Source organism: Alligator sinensis, unplaced genomic scaffold, assembly GCF_000455745.1.
Source record: "Alligator sinensis unplaced genomic scaffold, ASM45574v1 scaffold505_1, whole genome shotgun sequence".
Classification (NCBI taxonomy): domain Eukaryota; kingdom Metazoa; phylum Chordata; order Crocodylia; family Alligatoridae; genus Alligator; species Alligator sinensis.
Window position 1 is genome coordinate 546,331 of NW_005841940.1, and position 27,497 is coordinate 573,827.

At 46.5% G+C, this 27,497-nt stretch overlaps 1 protein-coding gene across 1 annotated transcript in view; it reads left to right on the forward strand.

The window, feature by feature from the left end:
• Nucleotides 1-10,788: 10,788 nt before the first annotated feature.
• The window catches only part of CABP1 (calcium binding protein 1), a 47,563-nt gene continuing 30,854 nt past the window's right edge, over nucleotides 10,789-27,497 (forward strand). The window contains exons 1-2 of the mRNA XM_006019844.3: nucleotides 10,789-11,205; nucleotides 17,406-17,643. The gene's annotated coding sequence lies outside the window, so the exon portion shown is untranslated. The remainder of the gene's footprint in view (nucleotides 11,206-17,405; nucleotides 17,644-27,497) is intronic.

Sequence of the window (27,497 nt, forward strand, 5' to 3'; positions counted from 1 at the left end):
AAATTCAGTTCTTTCGTGTTCCTTTCATCAGAATCTCTTTCTCAAGGAGAACGGGTTTAGAGGCCGGGGCATAAATTATTTAGAATTAAGCAGTGGAGAGGGTTTTATGCACAAATGGGGCTCTTTTTCTAGCTGTCAGTGCTATGCAACTATGTCACTAATATCCAGTCTGGTGTTTCCTTTATTCTTATTCATGAGCTCCCCTCCCCAGGAGCAGTCATACCCTTAGGCTGTGCCAGTCTAGGGATTATCACACTTGCAGGGTGGTTAAAGTCTTCTTTGCCTTGAGTCCTCGGCCTCCAAAAAGCGCCTGAGGCTAATCACTGTGAAATGTGATGCCTGTCATGTCTTCTTGCTCAAGTACGTGAGGCAGGCCTGTCATTCAGTAAAAGCCTTTATATCAGTTATTACATGGTAATCCTCATGCACCCGGCTTCCACGTTAGGAGTCAGTGGAGCCCAGCAAGGTACAGCTCAGCCTTAGTTTGCAAAATTCCCACAATGCAAAGCAGCTCTCCCTCCCTTTTAAAATCATTAATAAGCAATAAGAACATTATATAAGCTGGCAGCTTTTTTTTTTTTTTTTTTTTTTTTTAAAGCATGATGATTTCCAATGCTCTTGTAATTAGGACAAAAATGAAGAGTTTGGAGTAGAGGGATCAGATGAAATCTTAAGTTATATCCCACTGTGACTTCAAAGGGTTGCTCTGTATGGGATACCCTGGATTTTACTATGGGAAGGTGCAGTAATGAAGTATGAGGAGGGTGGTTGTCATATTTAAATTATTAATATTCTTTGGTATGATGGAGCAATATCTGCCCCCATAAATTAGGTCTCCCCTTCCTGACCCACTGACACCTTGGTTAATGTGTGCTATTGGAAAGATTTCAAAGGTATGCATAGGACCTCTTTGTGCCGCAAGGTCACAGCTCAGTACTAGATTGGGCAAAGCGGGAAGCATGTTTCGGGGCTAATGCTCTCGTGTTCAAACCATGGTGACTGCCCATGTAAGCACTTCATCGAATCCTAGCTAGGGACACGACCTCTTGGATAGTGAGGTCCCATGCCATAACCTTAGATCAGATGTGAGGGACTTGCAGATATTTCACGTGAAGGAGATGAAGTGTCTGGGTCTGAAGAAACAGGATCTGCTGGTGAACGAGTGCCAGGGAAATGCATGGTTAATAGATGGAACCAATAGGGCCGATTACTTCTGAATAGGGAAGATTTAAAAAGTCACCTGTCAGAACTGGTTTCTCTAACTGTGCAGCAGCTCTCAGCACTAAGCATCTCCCTGATGTTCCCCCTCACTCACATGCACAAACACGGGGAGGCTGGGAGGAGGCAGCTGCACTGACACTATGGGGTTTGCAGGAACATGATGGCAATTTAGCAGAGCAATTAAAAGATTGCAAACATTTATTAATAGCTTTGCTGCTGCAGCAGCTCCTCTGAAGAAGTCTTGCTTCCTCAGGAATGCTCCCACCTCTTGCCTGCCTCCTTCCAGGGCTTTGGGAATTGGGGAGGCAGCTCAAAGCAATACCATTATACAAAACAGCTGACCACCCTTTCTCACAACCCAAAAAGAAAATGTCTAGACATGAGAAGAAAACAGGGAGATTTCCAAGGAAAAAAGGGCTTTTTTCTCCCAGATATTCTCTCTCCTACTGCGGCACAGTTAGCTTCACTCCAGTGCATTGTCCCAAAGTTGCTGTTCCTTATGTTCAGCAGTGGGCAAAGTGTACTCATGATACCATGCAGAAAAGTCATGGAAATGCAAAGGTATTAAAATGAGTATTGAGAAACTCTCTGAAGAGTCCTGCAGTGCAATCAAACTTCACAAGAGCTGGACAGAGTGCACTTTGTCATAGTTGTGGTGTTTGCTTCTTTTGCCCCTTCTGACTTTGCTTTGGAGGGGAGGCAACAGTTCCACAGCAAAGAGAAAGGGAGGGACTGGCTGAGCAGGAGGTCCCTTGAACTCAATGGCTGGCCCTGCTAAGCTGCTAGTCAGTACTGTCTCAGGTGTAATTGGGCCAGATTCTTACAAACTAGAATTGGGCCTTCAGACAAGCTAAAATAACAGAATGATAGAGTATAGGGCTGGAAGTGACCATAAGAGATCAACTAGTCCACCTCCCTGCTCAAGGCAAAATCATCTCTGTCTAAACCAGGGACAAACTTAACTTTATAAACAACTTTAACAAACTTAACAAATAAACTTGTTTAGAGTGGATTTGGGAAGTGCAGCTACATGCCTGAAGTGGCTCAGGCCAGAAACTTGGGTGGGGGGGTGCTAGAGCAGGGCTCTCTGGTATGTAGCCAGCATGTGCTGTGTGTTTACTTCCTCTTCCTACTGCCCTTGGGATTTGCAGTCCAGAGTCACAGCAGCAGAACACTGAAGGGTTGCTTATCATTTCCTCTTCCTCCTTCCAGGTGCCTCTGGGATTTGTAGTCCACATTTGCAACCAGCGGTAAGTTTGAGTGGGGGAAGGGGTATTTAACCCCCCTCCCTGGCCCCAGACCCCAGCCAGGGATTGCCTGGAAGGGGCCAGTCTCCCCTTCCCCCACCCCCTACCCCCAGCAGACCCGGCTGCATCCCCAGCTGGGTTTGCCACCCGTGCCCCTTTGTCAGCTAGCCTTCACTGCTCCAGCTAGGGAGCAGAGGGGCGGAGCCAGCCCTGCTCCCTGGAGCAGACCGCACAGCCCAGCCCAGCCCAGGCCTGCAAAGCATGCTGGGAGACTGATTTAACTTGAATCAAGAAAGGGTCTGGGACAGAAGTTTCATAAACTGGTTTGACCCAAATCGGTTAAGTTTGATGCTACATTCAACCAGGTTTGAAACTGGTTTATGTGTGTTGAACTTCTGTTCTGTTACAGGTTTAAACCAGTTTCTGATCACTGAACCTGGTTGATGTGTAACTTCTGTCCCTAGTCATGAAGTGTCTTCCAGGTCACCTAATCCTCTGCTTCTACCCGTGGTCTCATCAGGCACTGCCTGAACCTGGGCTCAGCGGCCATTTTGTCCCAGGCTTCTCCATTTGTTAGTTTGGTTCTGGCAACACAAAGAAAGGGTGAGTAGAAAAGAAAGGAAAACAACAAAGAGAGGAAGAGGGATCCAGGCACCCCTAGACCCTTTCCTTCTTCTAGTAGTGGGAAGTCATATGCTTCATTAGCAGCCTGCTACCAGCCCGTCTTCTTGATAATTAAAAAAAGTTTTCTGTACCTCCTTGTGACTGAGCCACCAGTACTGACCGGTGGTCAGAGTGGGTCCTGCGGACACTTCCTCTTGCACTCCTTTCAAGTTATCTCAGCCCAGCCCTACTGAAGTAATTGGAGGTCACACCATTGCAAACTGGAGCGGAATCTGGTCCCATGTGATGGCCCTGCTCACTGGTGTGAAGTCAAGGGTATGACACATTCATGAGCTAAGTCAGCTCTTTGCTTTCACTTGGCAGCTGTGTTCTCTTGTCTCTGCACTATCTGAAAAGCACATGACTCTGCATCAGAAACATTCAGAGATTTGTGGGGGCTTTTGCAGTTCTACCTCCATAGGTTTCTACTTGTACCCATCTCTGTATTCTTGACTAGGGCAGGTCAGTGGCTGTGCAGCGAGTGCTGGACAAGCTGGGAGTGATGCAAGAGACTAGATGAGGAAGCAGTTGAGCCATCAGTTTGTTTAGAGGAACATTTTATCTAACACAAGGAGCTGGCAGTGAGCACTCCTGGGTAATTTCTCATTTTTGCTGACCTGATCTCTGAATATGTGAAAGTGACTTCTCTGCTTTGGGTCTTAGTTTCCCCATCATAAGATGGGGAGAATAATTCCCTTTCCCATGACGGGTTCTGGCACTAAAATTCAGTACTTTTGAGGGTTTGTGTGTGAGACTTGAGATGTACAGTTTTATTATTCTGTGCCCTTCAGAATCCGCATCCTGTTTCCATCATCTTTGTGGTGAGAAGTATTGAAATGGAGACAGAGCCATATCCTCAGCTGATGTAAATCCTAGTGTTCCATTTAAGTCGGTGAGGTTAGACTGATCCACATGAGCAGAAGATGACTCCGGGATATTTAGGCCTTTGTCTCTTAACATGGACTGTGGGGGAGGACAGGAGAGGCACCTGCTTGGTGGTCAGTGTGCTGTGGTCTGTCACAAGAAAAAATGTTGGAAAATGGGTCACTCAAAAAAGGACTTCCAGGGGGGAAGAGTGGCCAACAAGGGGCCTGGAGAGCTCGGATGTGAGCTTTCACAGAACCTAGTTTTGGTTTGGGTGTGGGTGGGCGAGCTTCCAGAGCCCCCATAACGATTGCTGTCTTGCCAAGCATGGCCATGTGGATGCTGTGAGAGGACTGTGTTTGTCCCGTCCCTGCAGAGAAAGCTCTTTATTTTCCTCATCTTGGCTAGCGTGCCTGAGTCTGAGTGGCAACTAACAGGATTACAGCTCTGTCAAAAATAAACTGCACCAGGCTTCAAATAGAACATAGGAGCCAAGTGTTAGATGTTTCATTTTATAAATAAAATAGGAGGGAATATTTTTCAAATTGTAAATAAAATTCTCTCAGATATATGAGAGGACCTCCAGGTGCTAAGGAGGTGTCAGGGATCTACCTTACCTGCTCCTCTTCCACCATTAGAAACAGACCAGAACTTGGGACTGCTGCCATGGACGTACCCTTTCTGCTATTCTTTACCAACCTTCACACCGCATGTCAGTGCAGGGCAAGGCTGGGGCACATCCCATAGGCACTCATAGGACTTGCTTGGCTAGCTGGTGTACAACCCTTAGAAGAGGAACAAAAATTAAAGAGATTGGTTTCCCCAGAAACCCTGCAAGGAATATAATGATCCATTGTAATGCAGGCAGGTCCTATTGAAAGGCTGGATTGTGAGAGGAGAGAAGGGAGGGTGCATCTCTCTTGTAGTTACTGGAGTGGTGGAAGGGTGAGACATTGGGACTTCATTTTTCAGGCACTGACAGGAATAAGGCAAGAGCCATCTCGCCTTTGCAGTCCACGTTCTTTGGAAAGGAGAGGGGAAGAACTGATAATGGGGAGGGCTGACTGCTTAGAAGCTCTGGTTGAAGTGGTCACAGTGGCAGTACAAAGGAGAGTTGGCTTTTCAAGGCACTTGGATGGAGAGCTGAGTAACTTTCCAAGGTGCTGAAGAGTGAGGGTAGAAAAGAGGACTGGATTTTACAAGGCACTGCTGCTTCACTGGAACATGTCTTTTCTGTTTAGAGAAAAAATCTCTTCAAAGATAAAATGTTCCCAGGCAACATGAATATAGAACAGTTTAAATTATGAAGCTGTGCATGATGAACTTGGAAAACTCAGAAGTAGGTCAATTTTTAAACTCTGTCAGAACAAAGACATTAACATTGCACAAAGGAGGCTTTGTTGTTTTGATGATAATTTAAAAACTGGAGGAATAAATTCAAAGGCAGCTGATATAAAAGTGAGTGGGATTCAGGATTATTGTATCATCAAGTCATGACTATCACCTAGCAGCCTCCATCACTGAAACACAACTGCATCACCTCTGCTGCTAGCAAAATACTCAGCAGGTTTTATTACCTTGTCTGTGTCACAACACGGCATGTAGAAGCCTTCATCACCAAGCCTTACCTCTGTTATAGCATAGTACACCACCAGAGAAGCACTTGCAGTCAGAAATGTCCAGGGGATCTTGGTTAAGTTTTGGTCAAAGTGTTGATTACCAAGGAACTGAACGAGCCAAAATCCTGGCCATGGCTGTCACAATTCCACATTGTCTCATCATCTCCGCTGATTTGTATTTCTTTTTTTTGTCAAACCATGACTAGACCTATGAGCTTTCTGTCTTTGCTCCATTGGTTCAGTACACCTTGAAGACCACTAGCAAAGCTTTGGAAAGGAACAGCATGTCCCCCGGGCCTCACTCTGCATCCTACAGGGCTTGCTTTTTCACACACTGCTCGTATGTGCTCCTGTCACTGCCATCACAGGAAATATGTGGAAAACAGAGCCAATGTCCTTATTCACATCACTTCAGATGGTTCCCTCCCTTTCCGCTTCGGAGTCCAGCTCCTTTCACACTAGTGCTGTTTGCTTCCCAGACCCTATCTGTCCTCCCACAGCACCAGGTTTCTATCCCCACCCTCCGTGGTAGTCTCTTCCTTCTTGTTATCCCATTGTGTTCCCTGCACTGTCTTGTCCCAACTGTAAATTTCCCTCTGAATTCTCTGAGGCAGACCCTGTGGTTAGTCCCCCCCGCCCCCATTTCTAGGCTGCGGCTTTCAATCTCTCGTTTGCTTCCTGGGCCTTGTTTGTCCTACAGGTCAGGGATCATCAACTGTCGTTGCCTTGCGCTTGGAGGAGATGCTGCCTCAGACTCTATTTTTTCCCAAACAAGGCCTACATAAGCAAAGCAGGTTGCTTCTGGGGTCCCTCTTATTTGGTGGCTTAAAATCTCATTCCAGCTCTGGAGCTTACATGAAGGCAATCATATTTTCTTCTCCAGTGGCAGGACTGGAGGAAAAGGTAACAACTCGCTGCCAGTCCCGTACACTCTGACCAGAAAAGGAGGCAATGCATGGCCTGGTTCCCCCAGTGAGTACTAGCAGATCTCACATGTGGCCTTGGCTCCTATTCTAATTCTCATCCCCTGGAAGAAATGCAGAAGCAACGCTTGGAAGTGAGGCGTGCGGCAGGTCTCCTGTGCTGTTGTGCCCATTATCTGTTCCTACTCCCCCAGGTTTTGGCAAACAGAAGAAGAAAGGATTTGCTCCTATTAGGTACCCCATTCTCTCTACCACATAGAGGCAAATGGGCTACAAGCTCCTTTTATAAGCCAGGCAAGGAGAGGAGATCGGGTGGACAGAAGGGGCCATGTCTGCCTGTAAACACTCCTGCCAGATGTGGCAGGAATGTAACTCATTGGAAAACAAGGCTTTTTGAAGCACATGGGTAAAGGGTAGGAGCTGGTTTGTTTAGTCTCCTTGTCCCCCAAGGCTGCTGCCCTTTGAGGGAGAACAGCATGTGCCATTGCTTCTGGCAGCCTTACTCTTAACCTAACACAGCTGGTTTGGGGGGAGTCGCAGAGAGCAGGCAGAGATGACTCATTCTGCTTCACTGGCTCATTCAGGAGCTGCAGGGAGAAGCTATTTATAACCAGCCCTTTCAGGTTCAGTGCAGCAGCATCTTCAGCATAGGGGAGGGAGGGGGGATTTTTCACTTACAAATATAAACACTACAGTACCCCAGAGCTACCCAGCTGGCAGCTGACCTCAGCCAGCCCTCTCTCTCACACCCCTTGCCCAGTTCCCCATGGCTGTTCTTGTGCCTTCTCAGGGAATTTTTTTAGGTCCCCAAAGAGAGAAGAGGATACAATAAATATCAGCAGTGTGCACCAAGCAGATTCTGGCTCCCAGTCTAGATTTCTTTTGTTCCATGACCACAGCATCCTCTCCACAGCCCGTCTCTTTCTCTATCCCTGGCTTGTGGTGGAGGCAAACTTCTCCCGTTAAACAATCTTTTTACGAACAACAAACCTCTCCAAAACCTTCTCAGCTTTCCCTTGTATTGGCACTAATACCATAATTTATGGGACTCCCAGGTTATTTTCCTGACCTTGCCACAGACTCCCTGTATCTCTTTACCTCACTCTCTCCATATGTAAAATGCAGACAATGATACCCACCTTTCTAAGCACACTGAGATCCATGAATGAAAAGCACCACTAAGTGGTTGTATTATTGCTGGAGAGCCATAAAATAATATGGAATTACCTCACACAATAGCAAAAGATAGCATGTTCAAGAGAAATATTTTCTATAAACACCTGCCTGCTTAGATGTAGGTACTTCTGTGATCTCATCTTGGAACATCTGAGAATGTTTCAGGATTCTTAAATGTTGCATTACAGCAAACGGTTTGGAGTTGTTTATCCTCAGAGTTGCATTTGAAGTCAAGGACTCATCAACTCAATGAGTTCCTGTTTCCCCTGCGTTCAGTGTGTGTACCCACTGTATCCTCAAACCAGCATGTGTGCTGAAAACAACTTAATGACCAAAGGGTTACCTGGTTCCTGTCATTCACCACCTCCTCCCAGATTGTGCACCTCACAGTTGGTTCTGTAGCACCCGTCACCTGAGGCCTTCCTTTCATTTTACCTTTCTAATTCTTTGCACCTAGCCCTACTCCCACTAACCAGATCACTACTTCCCACCTGTATATGATCAGTGTGAAGTAGCAGCACCTCTCCTTGGCCACCCAGCATCTGCCTAACCATTACCAACAGACCATCTGCTCCCTGTTCATCTGGCTGCCCTCAATTGCTGCACCCAGGAGCTTATAGCCTAATTAGCTCTGTTTGCCATGTATTTTGTTCATGGGCACAGAAGCCATGGCATAAATAACTAACTTGCCCCTGTTTTCATATTGGTTTACTGTATGAATAATCTACGCCATTGGTGCCGTGTAGGGGGTGCATGTGCACCGCCTGCAAAACGATGCCACCAACACTGCCGGCAGCGCCTGCAGGCAGTCACCATATCATCATATTCCTGCCCCCCCCGACACCACCGGTGATGTCTGTGGGTGGTCCGCAATTGCCACTGGCCCCAGCCAACACTGCCAGCAGCGTCTGCAGGTGATCACTGACGATCAGTGGGTGCTCACCACCCCCTCCCCCCACTGCCAACAGTGCCACGGGAGCTCCCCACTCGCCGCTGCCATGCTCCTGCCGCTGACAGCACCACCGCTGACAGTAGGATCTCGCCGTGCCCCGCTAGCCTCCAGGGGCACGTGGCGTTCATGATCTCCATTGCCTAAAACCAAGCAGTGATGCTGTGGGAATCATTCCTTTGCCAAGATCCAGCTGCATCGCATCCAGCAGAAGTATGAGAGAGACCTTGTATTTGTCGGTGACTAGGGCTTGAGTTGAGCCATACGCAGTGGAGTGGCAGACTGGTAATCGCTCAAGCTACTACATTGTTCTCCACATTTTTAAGTAAGTCTCTGGCTATTGTGGTTGCAAAGATTATAGTTACAGTTCAAAAAAATTGTGTTTGGTATAGCAGTGTGTACATGAGTCTGGAGAGAGCCTGAAATAATATTTCTAAAGATACAGATCAGCTCTTATCCCCATGAGGAATTTGTTCAGATACTTAGAGATGGTAAGTCAAATAACAACATTGTTAGCTCTTTCATTCCCCAACTCATTTGATGTAAGCCATAAGGAGATACCTGGAGTTGTTTAGGGGTCTTGGTCACAAGGTAATCCTTTTCAACATCTACTGTACCCTCTTCCTCTTCTCTACCTCAGGCACCAGCTGACACTTTCCTCACCATATCAGGCTAAGTACATCCTGCATCCATGGCCCCTTGAATGTCTCACTAGCTCTCCTTCACCTGCTAACACTCTTCATGGAAGCCCTGGGCTGTAACAGCCTCCTTCAAGGCTAGGAGGCCAGAGAACAAGAGCCAACTGTGAGTTGCCTCCAGGTCTACCTCCATGGTTCCAGAGCTGTCAGGGCCAGAGAGGAGATACTGAGAGTACGTGTATATGTCAGAGGCTCAGGATGGATTTACCTCCCTGCAATTCCAGTTGCTTGTTTTCTATCTGGGGAAAATCCCTTTTGACAGCCCAGGCGGAGAGCTTCTAATTCCTGTCTACGGCTCATTTTTCACTTCAATCCCTCAGCGAAAGGATTTTAATGCTTGATGGATTCAGACTAAATTATTTCCGTTTCTGTGGCTTTGCAAAAGCCCTCCAGGGTGTACGCATATGCAGGGAAGGAGGAACAGGACTTGTTTTCGTTACATTCCAGTAATCCCCCTCTCTAAGGGAGATGTATTCCCTTTCTTTGTTTAGGAGCTTCTTGTGGATGATTCTGTGTCTTTTTGGCTGTTCACTTGCAGCAGTGCACATCAAAGATCTGCTGTTCCAAGGTTTATCTGGTGTCCCTTTCCCCTGCCATATCAATATTTCTATTGCAGCTGGATACAGAAATAAAATAGCCATCAGGATGTGCTCGCAGGAATGGCACTGGAGAGCTGGTTGGCTTTAGAAAAGAGTGCATCTTTCCTGGCCCTAGACCAGAGGTCGGCAACTTCTGGCACACGTGCTGAATGTGGCACGTGAAGCCATTCTGCTTGGCATGCCGTGGCCAGCCCCAGCTCCGGGTTGCTGCTGCCAATGACGGAGCCCGGGCTGCTCCCAGCAGGGCTTGCAGTGTCCCAGCTGCCTGCTGGGAGCAGCCCAGGATCCCGGCTGGCAGCAGCTTCTCAGAGCCGGGGCTGGCTGCAGCTGGGAGGCTACAAACAGCTGTGCCAGGCTCCAGCATCAGCTCCGCACCAGCATGTGCAGGCACGCCTCGGAGTGGGCAGTGGGGGAGGGGCCTGAGGCAGCGCAGCCCCGGTCTCCCCGGCTCCAGGCACAGAGGTGATGAGCCCGACGCAGCTGTTTGTAGCCAGCCTGGGCTCTGGGCAGCTGCAGCAAGCAGCGGGCAGGCTGCAAACAGCTGTGCCGGGCTCCACAGCTCCAGCATCAGCTCCGTGCGGGCGGCAACTGTGTGTGTACCTCAGGGTGAACAGTGGGGTAGCACAGGCTGGAAAATTGCTATTTGAGGGCTGTGGGACAGGGGCTTTGGGTGGGGGGAAGGAGCAGTAGGGCTTGGGGGCAGGGGCTTTGGATGGGGAGGGATGGGGTGGCAGGGCTGGGGGGCAGGGGCAAGGGGCAGCACATTTTGTTTTTCTGCCATGCTGGCACTCCGGCACCTTCTGAGGTAGACATTGTGGTGTTTTTTGGCACTCCAGCCAAAGAACATTGCCTACCCCTGCCCTAGACTTTCATGACAGGGATCTCTAGAAAATAGGGGAGTAGCATTGGCTATTATACAAGGTTAGTGATAAAAGCCTGGTACATAGAATCAACAAATCTGGCTTCTGTTTCATTCTGTCCCATTAAATCATTGATGAGGGTCCCATCCCTTCACTGAGCCTCCATTTTTCTGTCTGTAAACAGGACATTAGTTGCTGCAAGGGAAGGAGTATCATTATTTATTCCAGGCCCAGGCTGTCCCATCAGCAGCAATCCCTGTAGAGGACAGTGCTTGAAAATGATCTTTATTCAGTGATGTAGTTCCAGCTACCTCTGCTTAGCAAATATGTTCCTGCAGCACCTCTCTGCCAGAGTTCCTGCATCAGAGAAGCTAAACCATTTAAAGGTACAATTCCCAATAGTACACCTTCCTTTCCAGGCAAAACACAATACATTTAAAAAAAAGTAGTGCCGTGACATAGTTCTAAGTATTTATAACCAAGCTGCTAACTGAGCTTACTAACAATTTTTAGTTAATCTGATGTATGTTGCATGGTCAGTTATGCTTTCAGGTTGTCTGTTAGAAGGCAGTAAGACCCTGTGTTTGGGCAAGTTTATGTCCAGGTTAAATTATTTTAGCTTGCTGTGGTTGTTGCCTAGTTAAGATTTTTGCCAGGTTGATCAGGCAGAAAGGCAAACTTGGTTCCTCTTCTCTTTCCAGATGTGAGAAGATAAGAGAGTGTTGCCTGTTCCTCCTCTGCAAATGTTGGCCTGTAAGGACAATTTAATAGGGCCATGAGTTATTTGCGACCATTGTATCCCATATGTACTGCATCATATTCATGAAGGCTAGTAGCCCTTGACACTTCTAAATGCATTGTTGCTTGTTTATCTGTATCCATCCCTTCATACTTCTGCAAGTCCCCAGTTCCCCTAACCCCAGTTTCTGTCATTATTACAGACATTCCAGCTCTCGATTTTTTTTGTTAAATAAAATGTCTGCAGGCGTGGCAAACTACGTTTCATTAGTGCTGTCAGTAACTTAACAGTGCTAAGCACATATGAGAGTCTGATCCTTCAGCATTTTCAGTAGCTGTCTCTAACACTATTTTCCACTAACCCATTGGTTAATTGGGACCCACAGTAACATGTCTAAACTCAAACTTCACTGCAAACTGCTTAAAATCATATCTACTACATAGAACCTCATTTTGAGACTATTAGCATGTGAGGTATAACATCTGTAGCAAAGATGGGTTTGACGTGCACTATTGTCTCCTTAGCTGTTGTAGATTCTAGTAAAGCCATCTCAGGAAAGCAAGAATCAGTCTGTGTAAATAAATCTATGCCTTCATCCATTACAGGCAGGATCCCCTGGGAGGCCAGTCTGAGGGGGAAAGGAGTCCAGGAGAGCTAGCTGTACTTTAAAGAAACTTTACTGAGAGTGCAGGAACAAACCACCCTGATGTGCAGACAAATGAGCAAGTATGGCAGTAGTCAAGCTTGGCTTAGCTGGGGACTTCTTCAGTGAGTTAAAACACAAAAAGGAAGCATGTAAAAAGTGGAAACTTGGGCAAACAACTAGGGAGGGTATAAGAGTATTGCTTGGACATGCAGGGATGAAATCAGGAAGGCCAAAGAGCAATTGGATTTTCAGCTAGCAAGGAACATAAAGGGGTAGCAAGAAGAGTTTCTATAAAAATGTCAGCAACAAGAGGAAGATTAGGGAAAATGTGGGTCCATTACTAAATTGGGGAGGCAGCCTAATGACAGAGGATGCAGAAAAGGCTGAAGTACTCAATGCTTTTATCATCTCAGTCTTTACAGGCAAGGTCAGCTCCCAGACTACTGTACCTGGCAGCACAATCTGGGGAGGAGTTGAGAAGCCAACAGTGGCAAAAGAACAGGCTAAGAACTATATGGAAAATCTGGATGTCTACAAGTCGGTGGGGCTGGACTTGATGCACCTGAGGGTGTTGTGAGAGTTGGCCAATGTGATTGCAGAGTCACTGGCCATCGTCTTTGAAACCTCATGGTTTTCAGGAGAGGTCCCAGAGAATTGGAAAAGGGCAAATAATAGTGCCCATCTTTAAGAAATGGAAGAAGGAGGATCTGGGAAACTATGGATAGATCATCCTTACCTCAGTCCCTGGAAAAATCATGGACCAGGTCCTCAAGGAATCAATTTCTAAGCACTTGGAAGGAAAGAAGGAGATTAGAAACAGTCAGCATGGATCCACCAAGGGCAAATCATTCCTGCCTACCCGATTGTCTTCTATGATGAGATGACTGGCTCTGTGGATATGGGAAGAGCAATGGACATAATATACCCTGACTTTAGCGAGGCTTTTGATATGGTCTCCCACAAGGTTCTCGCAAGCAAGCTAAGGAAGTATGGGTTGGATGAATGTTCTATAAGTAGATAGAAAACTGGCTGCATAATTGGGCTCAGAGGATAGTAGTGAATGGCTCAATATCTAGCTGGCAGCTGGTGTCAAATGGAGTGCATCAGGGTTTGGTTCTGGGTCTGGTTTTGTTCAATATCTTCATCACCAACTTGGGGGATGGCATAGAGTGCACCCTCAGCAAGTTTGCAGATGACATGAAGCTGGGAGGAGTAGATACGCTGGAGGGCTGGGGTAGGATTCGGAGAGACCTCAATAAATTGGAGGATTGATCCAAAAGAAACCTCATGAGGTTCAGTAAGGACAAGTGCAAAGTCCTGCACTTAGGATGGAACAGTCCCATGCACCAGTACAGGCTGGGGACCAACTGGCTAAGCAGAAGCTCTGCAGAAAAGGAGCTGGGAGTTGCAATGGACAGTAAGCTGGATATGAGTCAACAGTATGCCCTTATTGCCAAGAAGACTAATGGCATACTGGGCTGCCTTAGTAGGAGTGTTGCCAGCAGACTGAGCAAAGTGATTCTTCTCCTCTCTTCAGCACTGGTGAGGGCACATTTGGAGTACTGTGTCCAGTTTTGGACCACCCCCCAGTCCCACCCCTCCCCTGCAGAAAGGATATAGACAAATTGGAGAGAGTCCAGTGGAGGGCAATGAAAATGGTTTAGGGGCTGGGGGACAAGACTTATGAGGAGAGGCTGAGGGAACTGGGCTTATTTAGTCTGAAGAAGAGAAGATGGGGGATTTAATAGTAGCCCGCCACGACCTGAAGGGAGGTTCCATAGAGGATGGAGCTGGACTGTTCTTCAGTGGTGGCAGGTGAGAAAACAAGGAGCAATGGTCTCGAGTTGTAGCAAGGGAAGTTTAGATGAGATATGAGGAAGAACTTTCTCACTAGGTGGGTAGTAAAGCACTGGAACAGGTTACCTAGAGGTTGTAAAATCTCCATCCTTGGAGGTTTTTAAGATCCAAATATACAAAGCATTGGCTGGCATGGTATATTGGGGACAGTTATGCTTTGAGCAGGGTGTTGGACTAAATGACCTCCTGAAGTCCCTTCTACCCCTCATTTTCTATGCTTCTATGATCTCTCTCGTTTCATGTCTCTAGTGTTTCATATTTACATGGAGTCCAGCATTCTTCACATTCTTATAATAAAGTTTCTTAGTGAGTCTACTCTGCCTTCATTAATTGAAAAACTGTTAAGCACATTAATGCATCAGAGCTTTCTATGATAAAAAAGAGCTGCTCCTTAATAGTCTTCCTTTTACTGGCGTCTATTTCTTGTAGATAGTGAAGTACTCTTTCCATCTCTTCCAGTTGTCTTCCATTTTTCCAGAGACTTCCAGTTCTAATGGAACTTTTAGCAACTTGCCTTTCAAGTTAATTTTTATCTAAATTTCTTTTTAACCCGGTTCCATGTAGCCCCTAGTGTTCAGAAACCAACCTGAAAACAAGGGACTTGGAAGCAATGCTCTTTATTCAGTGATGCATGTCCAGTTGCCTCTTCTTGACAGAACAGGTGCTTCTATGAGGTGCCTCCCCAGACATCTGGGTAGCTAAACAACTTAACAGCTGTAAGAGAACTTGCCTCAGGCATAACCTTTCGCAGTGGGAGACACTATATAGGAAATGGTATTGTTGTAGAGACTATTTACAAAATGAATTTAGTCCTGTTTGTCCAGTTATAAAGTGTTACAAAGTGGTATTTTTCTGGTAAAAAACAAGCTGAGGCTATCAGAGTTGTGGTTCTCCAGAGTGGTGAATACTCTGCTAATTTGGACACTGCCAAACATATTTTCCTTCTTTCTTTCTTGTTAAAGAAGAAAATAAACACCATCATAGAATCTTAGAAAAGTAGGGCTGGAAGGGACCTCAGGCGGTCATCTAGACCAGGGGTTGGCAAGCCCTGGCACACGTGCCAGAGCATGGCACGCAAGGCCATTTTACTTGGCACACCACAGCTGGCCTGGGCTGTGTGCAGCTGCTGCTGGCCACAGAGCCCAGGATCTTGCAGCAGGTGGTGGGGAGGCTACAAGCCCTGCTGTGAGCAGCCCAGGCTCTGTGGCAGGCAGCAGCTGCCCAGAGCCTGGGCTGGATGTGGCAGCATCTGGGAGGCTTCAAACAGCTGCACCGGGCTCTGGATAGGCTCTGGAGCCCCAGTCGGGCTCTGTGGCAGTGACTGCACACACGCCTTGGGGCAGATTGTGGGGAAGGGGCCAGAGTTGCGCTGCCCCAGGCCCCTTCCTGGGTGTGTCCCCCAAGGCACATGTGCAGCTGTGACAGAGCCGGACCAGGGCTCCAGAGCCCAGTGCAGCTATTTGCAGCACTATGGCTGCCTGCCATGGCTGGCTCAGGCTCTGGGCAGCTGCAGCAGGTGGTGGGCAGACTGCAAACAGCTACACCGGCTCTGCAGCTGTGGCAGGTGCACATGCACCTCGGAGCACATGGTGGGGAAGGGGCCGGGGCAGCAGAACCCTGGCCCCCTCCTCTCGCATCCCGCTCTGCCCAGAGGCATGCATGCACCCACAGCAACAAGAATCAGGCCCCTCGCAGCTCCCCCACCATCTGCCTCTGACACGCCAAGTTGGGGTGTTTTTGGCACTCTGGCCAAAAACATTGCCAACCGCTGATCTAAAGTAACCCCCTACTCAAGGCAGCATCATTCCTGACTAAAACATTCCAGTCAAGTGTTTGTTTTACCTGCTTTTAAAAACCATCCAAGGATGGAGATTCCACAACCTTTCTGGGTAGCCTGAACTAAACCACCCTCATAATACAAAACAATCTACTTAACTAGGCCTAAACTTGCAAACCCTGACACTAACTCCTCTTTGCCTGGGCATGTGAGTTGGAGCTGGGGTTGAGTCTGATTGGCAGATCTGGCAAAGAGAGATAACCGTGTTAGTTTGAAATCAAGCAGAAGATGGGATAGATTTGTACCTTTTAGATTAGGTAAAACAGAGATGCATAAGCTTTTGTAAACTGCAGCTTCCTTCATCTGATGCTCGCTGATGTTAACATCTGAAGCAGCAAGCTTCTGCTTATGAAAGCATATGCATCTCTGCTTTACTTTGTCTATAAGGTGCAAATCTGGCAAATGCATTAAACCCAAACTTTACTCTCATTTACTGTTTTGCTGTTCCCATGGAAATCAGCACAGCTGTAAACTGGGTTGAGTTTGGTCCCTTGTGCACGGTAAGACTTACCTCAGAGTGCACATCCTTGAGAGGAGGAGGAAGCTGTAGTTTCCATTCCTAGTTTCTCCCCCTTTTTATTCTTTTTATCATGACCTCAATAGGATTTTTGCAGTGATACTAAGGTCTTTCCCATCCCCCCAGAGATGTCACTTCCCACTTCCTCTTCTGCCTTTGATCACAGCCTAGGCGATGGCTTTGACATTGTTTGCATTCCTCTCCACCAGTGCAAAGTCCTAATCCTTTTAATAGCGGGTGGTTCTTAGTTTAAATCATGTATTAATATTCAGTCTTAATTGTAAAGTATTTTAGCGACATCTGAAAGTCTGCCTTACATAACATCCTTATCCACACTTGAGTCCTTCACATCTTGAGTGTCGGGAAATAACTTCCTCTCTGTTTGAGCTCTGTTCTGTTGTTAGTTCTTGTGCCTTTAATGCACAAGTCATTAAAAATGTACAATACATTTCAAATGTTTAAACTCAGTTAATGTACATTTAAAAAAAGCCTTGGTATGACATGAAATCTGATTTAACGTCACATGCTCATCAAAGTGCTGCAGCAGTTGGCAGCAGGAGTTAAAAAGAAAACTCTAATGTCTGAGGAGCATTTTGCAATTCAGGTCTAATTGAGAAGCTAGATACAATCTGAGAATCCCTTAAATACTATAGTAAACTGAGAGAGAGCAAAGACTTCTTGAAGTGCTAAACGTTAGCACCCCTTGAGGTTCCTTCCAGCTCTCTTACTGAGTGGTTCTATATGCAGCAGGTTCTGGAAATGGGTGGTGTGAGTGGCTGATAGAGAACTGAAGATAGATAGTTGGGAATAAACTAGAGAACTTGGAAACTGGGAGGCAGTCACTCCTTTACTGTCATGGATATTATAACAAAGCAGTGAGCCAAGAAAAAGGGAAAAGGCTCCTAGGTGGCCCAGAGCCCTAACAAACCTTTTTTCAGTTTTTGGCTTTTAATCTGAACAAACTAAAGATGCACATTCCCTGTCTTACAGCCATCCTCCAGTCAGTTCCATCACCTGCCAGCTTTTCCTGAGGGGTAACTAAAATGTCTGCATCTTTAAAAAAGACTTGAAGTAATCTTTCAACCCCTGCCTGTGTTGTGAACCTCATACAACTAACTTGAGGAGACTTTCTTCAGGAGACAGAGGACTTTCAAGCAATGTGTTCATCCCAAATGGGTTGAGCAGCAACAGCTGCTGTTATCTTTGACTGAAAATCTGTTCCTATCAGGTTTGTGCCCAAATTCTATTTGGATGTTATTTAGTTGAGTTTCTGTGAAGACTCTGAATGTTTGAACTTGTAGCAAAACAAGACCTGAACTCCAAGGACTTGATTCTTGTCTCAGTCACACTGCTGAAATCCTAAGAAGAAGCATTTGGGTGTGAAATCAGGATCAGGAGTCTGCTCTTTTGAAGTGTTGCCATTGTCAGTCTCTGAGGGCCATCCCATGTCATAGCACAACCTTCTCCCTCCCATTCGTACTAGGCAGTTCAAAACCAGGCTGTCAGTTCCTCCAAGCAAAAGGCTCCAGCATTAACATTTGTTTTCAGAGGGGTCCATAGGGTCTCAGGGTAAAATTGGCCCAGTCTCAGTGTTGTGTAGAAGAAGAACATGTTTGATAATACTAAAGGCCAGGAATATTGTTCCATTAAATGAAGAAAGAAATTAATTCCAATGGAAACAGGTTTGTGGGTTTTAAAACAAATAAACACCTTCTTGCCATGCTTGCAGGTCAAATGTTGCAGCATGGTGCTAGTGCTAGAAAAACACAGAGTGAAGTCCATAGCCCTGGTCATATCCTGTCTGAGAGAAGTTCAGTGTTAAACTGTTTTTTTCTGTGATTTTTTTTTCAGTGATCTTGAACTTCTCATGTCTGGATATCTCCCTTCATCATGGCTTGGAAAGGAATATGGAGATGTGTGTCTGGGCCTAGTCCTATAGTTTAGTTTCAGAGTTGCGTCTGAAACTAAAAAGGGCCTGTTTCTTGATTCTCGTGTGGATGTTACCTAAAATGAGGGGAAGAAATAATGTTAAAACCCCCCTGCTGTTTTACGCTTAAATAGAAATGCAAAGGTTTCAATGCAGATTGGAAAGGCAGGCAAACATTACTGTGCCCACTTTGAATAGTGAGAAACTAAGCTGCAGGGAGGTGAAGGTTCAGATTCTTTTAGTTGCTACTCAGCAGAAGTGATAGTGTCAGAATCTGGCTGTAAGTGATTCAGCCAAGGTCACAGTGAATCAGAGTGGGGGGGTAGGACCCCAACACTATGATCTACGTGCCAGTCTGTGTTCCCTTCAAAAAAACAGCTCATTTTTGCTATGGTAGGTAACTTTTGACTCCTGTGTCTAATCTTACTAAGATCAATTATGGCCTGCTTAGTTTATTTTCATCTAAAATATGCTGTACTGTAAGATCCTAAATAAAATAATGACTTGTTCTGTATGTGTTAATTTGGGTATTTAGGAACTTCCATCTTTTCTTTACAGAAAGTTTAGAGTGGATTTTAGGAGAGATTAAACTTAGATACTTCTCTGGATATTGAGTAGTATTTGATTAAAAAAAAATACTGTAAACCTAAAAACGTTACAGGAAATGTGGCCCTTACCATAGAATTTTTTTAAGTCGTTCTGTAGAACTTGATGTTAAGGTTATCATTTCTGTTGGAATTTTAAAGGACTTTTCTATTAAATGAGGTTCCTTCATGCTATTTCAATCCAGTTCAAGCCCCAAGAGATGGACTAGAAAACTGAATTGAACCTGTGTATAATGGTGTTTCCATCAGAATGGAAGTAGCTCCTGCCGGTACTCCGTGGAGATTTCTTTTGCTTGCTTGGATATATTGCCACCTGATTTCCATCCTGTTCCATGATATGCTGCCTTAATCCCTCTGTTGTGCGTGGGAATTTGTGACTTCTGAGAATGAGCTAGTGCTGAATTTCACATTCTTAAAGTACCTCATTATACAAGTGTCCAACATGTATCTGAGGCTTGCAGATGGGACACAGTGTATGCCTGAAGTACAGAGATGCTGCAAGGCAGGGGAGCTGGATATTATTTCCTGCTCCTCTCTTGATTTGTGTTGTGGACAGATCTGGTCACCTTTCTGTGCCTCATTTGTAAAATGTGGCTAATGATATTTATCCTCCGTTGTCAAATATTATGGCATCCTGGAAGGTACAGGAAGTATGCAGTTATGTGTTGAAATCTCTCTTGCCCCAAGTACAAAGCATTTCTTGATTTGCGTGACTTATTGTTCAGCCTGTGCTCTAATTTATTGGATTTAGGGAAAGTTCAGCTAAGGGACAGAGGATTTAAATCCCCAGAGAACAAGCAGCCAAATATGAGCTATAGTTTGAGACAAATCTTGTATGGAATTTAGATGTGTTTGTCCATCTCAGGATTCATGGTATTAACACCACTACTGATGGTGAAGATGAAGGTGAGTCCCATGGTGCTTTTTACCCTGAAAGACCCCAGATCTCTTTTCAGACTCTATATCTAGAGATCTGCCATTCACCACTGAAATGCAGACCCCTCTGAGATACAATGCCACAAGCACTCTGTACTTTAACATTTTATTGGACAAGTGAGGAATGACTGCATTTGAACCTGATTTATGTGGGGGGATTGAGGGATTTATGTGGAAAGTATCTATTGAAACTTTCATTTGTTTAGTGTGTGGGCCGGGAGCGATCCGGGCCCTTTTTCGCGCCACGCGGGCTGTGACCAGCAGCCCGGGCACACTGGGTCGGAGAGAACAGGTGACACGCTGGAATTAGGCACGGACGCGTAATGGTTGATTCAAGATTGTTTACTTACACCGGAGATGGTCGCGGTGTAGGCTGGACAGTTTCCCAGGCACAGCTCCACTTAAATCCTCGTTTGAGGACTCAGACAATATTCGGATCACTCCCACGGAGTTGTCGAGGCTCCGTGGATCCTTTTGCACGCAGGGAGAGGGATACGTTGAGGATTGCGAACGGTGACGGGGAGAGGCTAGAGGCTGATCAGACCCCTGTTGCCTGCTTGAAATGCACTGGGTCCGATAGGCTCTGCAGCGCTTAGAGATCTTCACACAGCGTGAAGTCTCCTCCTCCTGGTGTTCGTGGAGTCCTCCAACTTGGGCGGAAACCACTCAAGTCTTTTATACGGCTAGCAAGCCAATCGCTAGCCACCACGTGTGAATAATTTCACGCAAGCCAATAATGGGGCTCGAATTATAATACAAATTTGAATACGAATGGCGGGAACTCCTTGCAACGTGCATTTCTGTGCTGCAACAAAGAAATGCACCCTGCAAAGAAAGCTACAAATTGGCGGGAATTCTTTTAAACTGGGGTTTTCCTCTGCAGCAGAAAACTCCACCGTGCAAAGAAGCTGTAATTTAGCGGGAACATAATTCAGTGGTGCCAAAGCACACACAAAACAAAAATCACACCTTTGGGTTGTGACATTTAGAAATCACACAGGGTATTATTCTTGCAAATACAGTGTTGGATCCTTTAATGGTGGTTTAGTTCTTTGATGGTGAATTCTCCTCAGTGTCATTGTTTTATGCTCCCTAGCACTATGCTGGAGTGTTGTTGGCTCAGCAGTGACTCCTCTAAGAGTGCTGTCTCTTGAGGCTGACTTTTTTCCTTTTTGAATGCCTGAAGTTGAGACACTAACTCCACATGTAGGCACCTAAGAAGTGGGATGGTTTCCAGAGGGGCTGAGTAGCTGAAGCTTACACTTACTTTCTGTTAGGTGCTCTGCAGTTGCTCAAACCTGGAAAAACTCAGGCCACTTATTTTACTGGGGACCATAGCAGAGGTGTTCATGTTGCGACCCCTGTCAGGTAATGCCTGGTAATACCTGCAAATTCTGCTAACACTCCAAACCACTTATTTGGCTGCTGTAAATATGGGTTTAAGTGTGTATGTTTAGACATCCAGATTAGGAAATTTGGGCCTGAGTCATCAGCTCCACATCTTGCAGCACTCTGGGATTTCCTTAGATGGCTCTTAAGAACAGACCTGGCAACTTGTGACCTAGCCCCTGATCCTGCAACCATACCCTTGGCTTTAAAGATCAAGACCTCAGTAAGATCCCCCATGATACAGTTTCAAGCTGGTGTAATTTATCTTCCCTCCTTCCCAGTGTGAATGGTATAGATTGATGCTAATTGATACAGATCCATAATTGCAGACTTGTATGGTTTCATTTCTGTTTATAGATGGACTGTGCCAAGCTATCTCTGCAAAGCAATGTTGTCCTGTCACCTTGTTGATCAGCAGTATTTGTTAAATAAAATATCTGAAATACAGAGAGAACAGCTGTTCTGGAGATGTGTGAATCACTGTGACCAATGCAGAATGAACTTGAGTTCAGAGCATTTATTTTATATCCTTAGTTGTTTTGTTGTAATAACTGAGTTTCCTCTCCAGTCTCAGGATGGCAGCTCATGCTTTAGTTAAAGGTAGTGAAGGGACCATATTTTTCTGGGCCTGTCCAGGAGAGTTGCCTGAACTCATCTGGAAGAAAATTTATGAGGTCCCTCATGAATGCTTTATCCTTAGTTTAAACTAAAGATGGACCAACTGGCAGGTCATTCCTTTGTTTCTGGCACTGTGGCACCAGAAGATTTCAGGTACTGGTACTTCCCCTTACCATGCACAGTTGCACCATATGTCTCGGCAAGAGCCAAGTCAGTGTTGCTTTTACTGTTTTACATAGTCGTGCTTTCCAATACAAGGGCTCAGAGATGAACAATGCAATACGCTGCCTGGCTGTCCTGTTGCTTACCCTTCCTTCCCCCACAGCAGTGCCCTACTCGGCAGCTCTGCATTGCACTGGGAAGTCAATTGCACTTTGGCAGGGGAGGTGTCTGGATAAAAGAAGGAGCATAGTTGCCTGCTCTGGGTACAGGGCTGAGCCAGCTGTACAGACTTAATTAATTGCCTTTCCCACTGCGTGAACTGGAATGGCATCTGCACAAGGGAGCTGGGGAGAAAGGAGCTCTAGGAACTTGGCTGGTTCATTAAAAAGCTGAAATGGGGAAGGCTGTGCTTCTTCTCAGGAGCTTGGCTGAAGTGAGACCTTGTCTTGTTCCTTGGCTTAGGGAAGGCCAGCTGCATTTGCCCTTTAAAGTGATAGGCCATTCCTCATATTTCCTTGTCTGTCATTTGATTTAGCCAACTACAAAGACAGCAAACTTCAGCTAAGTCTGCAGAATCCTTTCCTGCTTTGATTTCTCATATGCTATCCACACAGGGCCGGAGCCATGCCAAGGTCGTACGTTCACCCTGCAGTGTTGTGACGGGGCCTGCTGTTCTTCCCCTGAATCCTTCTCCTTTACCCTCAAATGGAAATTGGTCTTAACTGTGCTGTGTCTGACCATCCATAGAGCTGGGGCGCAAGCTGATCTGCCCTATGGTGGGTCTTGCAGCCTCATTATACCCTTTAGCTAAGACGGCAAGATGGAGTTTTGCTTTCTCTTCTGAGTGTTTTATCCTCCTCCTTTTCTCTCTTTCCATCACTGTCACTTCTCTCCCACTGGGTTTGTTTCCTGTAGGCTGCTATTTCTTTTCTATTTCTGCTCAACCTCCTCTTTCTATCCCCTCCCTGCTCCCCTTTCCACCCAACCCCCAGAGTTGCATTGTGTCCTTTTCCTCTTCAGAGTTATTTGATTGCAGAACCTAGTCCCCTTCAATTTGATCTGCTGCTCTTGCCCTGGCAGTCACAGAGGTGATCTCTCCATTCCCAGTGACTGTGTGTATGTAAGTAACCACGGTGGATTTGAGCACAGGGATTACAGTCAGAACAATAATGCCTTTGTAATGCTGTGGGGATTATTCTTCTCCCACGGAGTGAAACCTCAAGAACAGCACCACATCCTCAAGCAAACAGGATCTCCAGCTGTCAGTGCTGTAGCTTCCTCTGGAGGCAGACATGCCTGACCAACTGCAGTTCCCAAGAAGACTTGGCACCCTGTGCCCATTGAATGGGCAGTGGATCTACAACCATTTGGAAGAGACAGAGAGGCCAGAGGAAGAGTAGGACTGTGGGTGGGAAGGTCCATCTCTTGACGTAAAACGAGTTCCCTAGCCAGCATCTCAGCAGTTCTACCCTGTCCACTTGCTTTCTGTTTGTCTACCTCTCTCCCTCCTCCTTGCTTTGACAGGTGATTCCATAATGAAATGACCTTTAGGGAGAAGAAAAATTCTACCAATACCTCAACTAACCTTTGTTTTTAAAAAAAAAATTAGTTCCTTCCTCTTTCTTAGACCAAAATAAGTCCGTTTCATACATACTTGCAGGGCAGAAGGTAGGGTAGGGTGGCACCTTGGAGACTAACCCATTCAGAGAGGCATAAGTTTTCATAGGCCACAGATGCTACTAACATGGCTAAGTACCTCTCTCTCACCAGGCTGAGATGTTCTTGAAGCAGGCAAGTTTAAACAACTTTATTTCCACCAAATTCTCCTCTAGGAAGGAGTCCTGTCTTCACTATCCTAGAATCATCTTTCTCCCATGATCCTTTAAGAATGCCATTTTAATTGTAGTAGATGGACCAAAATCAATATGCTGGATTCCATCAGTGTCACTGGCAAAACTCCCATTGGCTTCAAGACCAGTAGTTGGTTTGATGTGTTGCAGAGCAATTTCTGGGATATTCTAGGGGGCAATGTTTTTGAGTGAGGATTCAGTGAGCATCAGTAATGGTCTCAGGACAGAGGAAGAAGCTTTCTCTGCTCTCAAGGAGCTCACAGTTTAAGTTAGCTGGTTAGTACCTTTTGGACACATGCTATATGTGCTCATCAGACACACAGGTAATGATTCATCCTTTGTTTAAGGCAGTGTTCTGCACTTCTTGCCCTTTTGGTGACCCTATTGGTAGGACAAGGTGAGGTCTGAATAAAAGAGTGTTTGTTTAGTGCTCAAAGTTAGAGGTGAGTTTAAAACTGAGGCAGCCCCATGGCAGATAGCACGAATATGGGAGAAAGGGCTGGGAAACAAAGGCTTAGGAGGGCAGCTATGGATAGGCAACAGGGGATAGAATAGGAACACTGTGAGCCAGGGCTCTTCTGTTTCCAGTTATATCATCAACCAGTTGCTTAACCTTAGACAGTTTCCCCACCTGTGAAATGTAGGTGAGATCTGCCTGCCCCACACATATGCTGTGAAATTTAGCTGTGTTTGTAAAGTGCTGCAGAGCCACAGATGGAGGTATTCCAGAAGGACAGAATACTGTGCTTGTTACAGAAGGTCGCATTGCTCTAAATGCAGGTGTAAGGAAGACAAGGGCTGGGAAATGAAGCTTCTGTACCCAAACATCACAGAACTCATGTCCCTTCCTGCCAGAGGTTGCTTGGAGGTTCACAGCTTGTCCTGGGGCATTTCTCATTCAACTCACTGTCAAGTCAAGCAGCTCCTTATCTGGGCTGCTTTTCACTGAAACTGAAAAGCATTTTTATGAGCTTGCTTCAGGGTAGATAAGACAACCCTTGTTCCTCTGAATCCTGCTCTGCTCCAGTTATCCAGGCCTTTTTTACTAGTGCAGGGTGAGACAAACAGATTCAGGTTCCATCACCAACATACTTCTGATATGCTACAAAGGCTGGGCAGGATTTATACTGCTTATAGGTACTGCGGTATTCATAGATAGCTGCTGGAATGGGACAGCCTTACAACCCACATTGTGCCACCTGCTAACACTGCAGTGCCCCTGGTTTAGGAAATGCAGTGCCATTCCCCTTCTTAGTCTCTGACTTTGAGTAGCACAGATCATGTTGACATGAGTTTCATCTTGCTGCAAGTGTGGAAATTGTATTGTATAACCTTAGTGTCTCAAGGATTCTCCTCTGTCCTCTTTTGTACAGCCAGATGGAACAGAATCGGTACTGTCTGGAGACAATTGCAGACAGCTAGTGGCTAGATTTATGGTTCTTCTCTTGGTAGCTGGGCCCTGTTGTTCCTTGGCATTTTGCTCCAGAATAGCCAGCTCTTTAGTATTCAGCAGATGCCAGGCAGCCTCTTGCCACTGTGATCCCAAGATTAATCTTAGGCTCCAAAAGGAGATAAGTGAAAATCTTTAAAAGCGAATTTGGAAGGAGGACTAATTTTAGTCTCTCTGAATATCCCAAGTTCTTCGTGTGCTGAGCCCTAGACATGGGTTTAGTGAACAACCAAGGTTTAGATTCATACTCCCACTCCATCCCATTTCCCACTTGCTTCAGCTGCTGCCTGCTTCCTTGCTGCTCTGTTCTGTAACATAGCTTCTAGGCTGCATTGTTATTGGCTCAGTTAGCCAAGCTGTTTCTTGCCCTGATCCCTGAAGTGCTCTCCAAAGGGATGAATCATACACCTGCATAAGTGACTCCCCTCTAACTAATGAGGCAGCTGCTCCAGATTCTGCAGTGCTCAGTTGATTGAGACAGGGAACCACAACCCATCTGTTGACAGTGATATTGCCACAGTCCTCAGAATAGCTCATAGAACTGCAGGTTTCTTCACAGCAGTGTCATTCAGTGCCAAACGGGAATCCATGGTTATGAACTTCCTTGCAGCAGTGCCATGTCCATGCTAGCTGGGACTCTTAAGAGTCATCTTATCCTGAATCAGTACCCCATCCATTACATAAGTCCAATAGTGTGCACTTTCCCAGAGCACAGCCCAGTGAGTTCCTCGCTGCAGGTTCTCATACCAATATCCTATTAAGTGTGACCCTGCCAGAAGAAACATCTATTCACCACCCAGGAGCTCACCAGCAATAAGAACTATCATTAGTTCCAGAAGGCAGAAGCCTTTTGTACTTATAAAAGATCCTCAGAGATTCCACTGTCAGCTGTAAGGCATGTGGTGGGAGTGCTTTCCTCTGCCAGTGCAGGACCTGCCTTATTGCTGTAGTTAGGGTCCATCTACACCAGTAGTTCTCAACCTTTTTAGACTAGGGGCATCCCTCAGAAAATGCCAGCTCTTAGTTTTTATTCACTTTTTGACTACAAAAAAAACAGAGCAGTTCTGTTGCCAAGAACTCCGAAAGATTGCAGCAGGGCAGAATGTATCTGACACTGGATTCCTATTTGAAATCTCTACGTTTCTTTTGTGAGTCATGTTTGCTGCATAGACCAGTGTTTCTCAATCAAGGTGCCATGGCTAGCATTGTCAGGTGTGCAAAGTGAAGGTACAACTGCAGCACAGGTAGGTGCACCCAGGCTAGCTTTAATCTAGCTACGTGGGTGACAGTAGTAGTGTAGATGCAGTGACCTGGGCTAAGCGCCAGGCTGTGTACCAGGGTCGCTAAAAGGCTTGCACTTCAGCTGTTAGCCCTTGCTGAAGTCCCTGGCTTTTGCACGTGGAGAACCTGTCTGATGAAATGCGTTTTCCTTGCTGGAGAAAAAGGAAATGTTAAATCTGCTTTTCAAGACTTTCTCCTGAGACCTTTGCAGGTTCGATTGTGTTAAAATGTGGTACAAACACGATTATTTTACTTTTTTGATAGTGGATCTGAACCAGGCTCCCAGGCCCACTTCCACGCTTAAGCCTGAGTTCCTGGGAGAAGCTCCTCCCAGGGTCAGAGGCTGAGCACTGACCCAGCCACAGAGAGCGCAAGTGGGGGGAGGCGTCTGAATCCTGCCACCTCAAGCAAGAGCTTTGGCTCTAGTTCTGGGCCCTGGGTGATCTGCTCGGTGGCTGGTTAGAGCAGGGCAGTGTCCCCTTCCAGCAGTGCCCGGGAGCTGGGGCTCTCCTGCCCTGGCGGGAGGAAGTCGCTCTGTTCTGGCACGGGCTGAGGGAGCTGCCAGGACTCCAGCTGTGGGAGGCACTGGGGGTGGTGGCAGCGCTCACACTCTGCTCTGCCCCAGTGTGGCCGTCTGGGCCCTGGCCTGGCCTGGGAGGCGCTGCCAAAGCTACAGAGGAAAGAGCCGGCTACGGACAAAGTCACATTACGGTACCAGGTCCGGGCCCTGCTGCTGCCCGCTGTGCCCCGCGCTTCCCTCAGCCCTGTGCCGCGAGCTCTCCCGGCGCCGCTGCCCCCGCTCCCAGTCCCGGGCAGAGCGGGGCGGGCGGGCGCTCACCTGCGGGCGGGGCGGGGCGGGGCGGG